Source organism: Arachis ipaensis, chromosome B10 (genome assembly GCF_000816755.2).
Source record: "Arachis ipaensis cultivar K30076 chromosome B10, Araip1.1, whole genome shotgun sequence".
Classification (NCBI taxonomy): Eukaryota; Viridiplantae; Streptophyta; class Magnoliopsida; order Fabales; family Fabaceae; genus Arachis; species Arachis ipaensis.
In genome coordinates this window covers 24,417,625-24,420,744 of record NC_029794.2, presented here as the reverse complement: position 1 = coordinate 24,420,744, position 3,120 = coordinate 24,417,625, and positions in this window count along the sequence as shown.

Genomic DNA, 3,120 nt, shown 5'->3' with positions numbered 1-3,120 from the left:
AGAAGCTGTGTGTGAGATGAGAGACGTGGGATGAGATTTTTACCCACTCAAATTGTATGTTAGATGGTGGCCTAGCTAGGGAGATTCCCAAAAGATTTGCCGATGTGATTTCTACTCCCTTTAACTTTTCTTTGATAACCTCCACCTCTTGATTGTCGACTTCTTCCACATCATCTTCATTGCTCAAGTTGTGTCTTGAAGATTGTGCATATTCCTCCTCAACATCGCTTTCATGCCCAACGGAAAAAAGTTTAACAAACTCATTGAGGTGATTGGTTAATGTAGAAGTGTTCTCAATGATGGAGTTCGTTTCTTGCTCAACTTCTCCTAAACCCTCAACCACTCCTTCCGATTTAATACACTCATACTCCTCCTCTTGTTACAACTTACTCCTCAACTCTTCTTCTCTCACTTGAGATTCCGAGCTATCTTTCACTCCACTCTCTTTGGTTGGCTCTATTTTTGAGCATTCATCCATTGGTCGTACAAGAGAAGAGAGGGTAGGTATGCTTGCGATGATCCGGTCCATCAATTTCTTGAGGTGATTTAGTTGCCCGTCTCTCCCTTAGAAGACATATTGAAGTTCCTTTTGTTCTTAGATCAACGGTTGAAAGGGTTCTTCTATCGAGAGTTGTAGTGAAAACAGGGTTGGTTGTATTGAAGGAAGTCATGGTGCATGAGAAATGGTGTTTCAAGAGGAATATAGGGGTGCATGGGAGGTAGTGTTTCAAGAGTATAAGAGTAAGAATGTTGAAATGGTTTTCAAAAATTAGTTGTTCATAAGACTCATATGAATAGTGGTAAGATGGATATAGATTTGGATCCCACAGAGGTAATTGGTGGTGGTGAGATAGAGTTTGAGAGTATTGTGGTTGAGGAAAATGTTGAGGGTAAAAGTCATATGAATAAGGTGGTTGAGGTTCATAATCATAGCAAGAACCACCATAGTCATTAGGTTGGGTATGCACCATCGGATGGATTGTGATCATAGTGGTGTGGAGATGGTTTATGCCATGGTTCTTGAATGTAAGTCTTCTCCATCGATTGATAATTGATTCCTTGGTGCAAATCATCATTGAAATGTCCATTTCCAACAATATTCCCACAACCATACAACTCAAAACCATAAGGATGAGAATTCATAGCAAAAGAGCAAATATAAACAAAGAATATCAAGAAGAAAAAATACAAACTCCTAAATACTATCAAAGACAAAAAATAAGCAAAAAGCAAGCTATTTACACTATTCACATATTCATAATAACCAATAACAAGTACACATTGCAATTTTCCAGTAACGGCGCCAAAAAATTGATGTACATTAAATACCGATTTAGAAATTCACAAGTTATAAAAGCTCAAATGCGTTGTAGATATAGTCCTAAACCGGTAATAACGCTATCAAAATTTAGTAAAAAATGTCACAAGTTCAAATCAATAACTAGGAGTTTTAATTCCGGGATGTTCTCCCTTAGACTTGCAATAAGGTGCACATCATTGGCTATGAAAATCAGGGTTTGAACGCAATTACGGGAATGTAAATCGATTAGAAATTAAAAAAAAAGCAAGTTACAAATAAATCTCAAGAAAATAAAATCAATGAGCAAGTAAATGACGAACTAAGCAAACATGGAATAAAAAGACAATAATTAAAGTGATAACTTCACTAGAAACAACTAAATTGAGCTAGAAATGATTAAGGAAATAAACTAATAAAGAGGTGGAATTCAAGTTCTTAAAAGGTATTGGCTAGAGTTGAGATTCAAGAATTTCTATCCTTGTCATTAACTATAAACATGGTAATTTTTAAGAGTTCATCTCACTTCGTCAACCTCTAAACATTGAGGAACGTCAAGTAGGCATAATTGATCTAATTTACAAATCCTAACCAACTTACTAATTGAGTTTAGTAAATGGTTAGTGTTAGTGAAAACAAAATCAACTAACAACTCTAAATTATCAATCAATATTGGACATTAATGACTCAAGTTCACCAAATTTTTTTAACTCAAGCCAAGAATGTAAAAATCTACTCCATAATCAATGTAAACATTTTATCAAACACTTGATATGCATGAAAGAAAATCATTATAAATTAGAAGAATTAATAAAAACTACAACTAACTAAAGCAAGAAATTAATACTAACAACTCAAACAAGCATATATAAAACTTAAAACATCAACTTCATTCACGAAAATCAAGAATTCACATAGTCATCAAAATGGAAAATGAAGCAAAGTAGACTTAACAAGAAATCTAAACAATGTAGTGTAGAAAAAAAACAAGAAAATAAGTTCAAAACTACAAATTAACAAGATTGAAATCCAAAACTAGAAGCAACATTGAATTAAATCCTAGAAAATTTAGAGAGAAGTTGGAGTTTTTCTTACTAAAAACTATGAACAAAATTAAGAAAAATGTAAAAATGGTGTGTATGTGAGTGTGTGTGTTAGCCCCCTTTATGAATTGCTTCAAATCTGGCCCCAAGTGGTCTAAAATGGGCCAAGATGACCCCAAATCGCGAGTTATGTGCTTTTTAAATGAGGCACGCAACCAAACTTGTGCGTGCGCAGGGACGGATCCAAAAATATTATTATGGGAGCCAATAATATATATAATATTAAAAATTATGCAAAAAATTATATAATGTAAGATGTATTATAAAAATTTACTGATAGAGAATATATTTTAAAGTGTAAAAAATATGTGTACCTTTTACTAACAAAGTGGACGACTCTTCATATCATAAAATTCATCGATAATAGAATCTGTATCAAATTTTTTAGCAATTTTTTCAATATAATTAAAAGACAATTAGCAAGAAATTCATCTTTCATTTTGTTTTTGAGTCATTCTTCATAATATTCATAGCTAAAAAAGATATTTCAGTTGTAGCAGTTGAAACAAAGAGAATTAATATCAAATGGATAAAAAAAATGGTCACAAGAAAAAAAAGAATTCATTTGATGGGATTTGAAATTTTTTATTTAATTAAAAAATATTAGTAATATTTTTTTCAGATTTTTTGAATATTGTTACTTATTTTTTAGATATTAAAAATTATTAATATTTAAATTAGACTGAACTTTTATTTATATTAAATTAAATATTAAATATT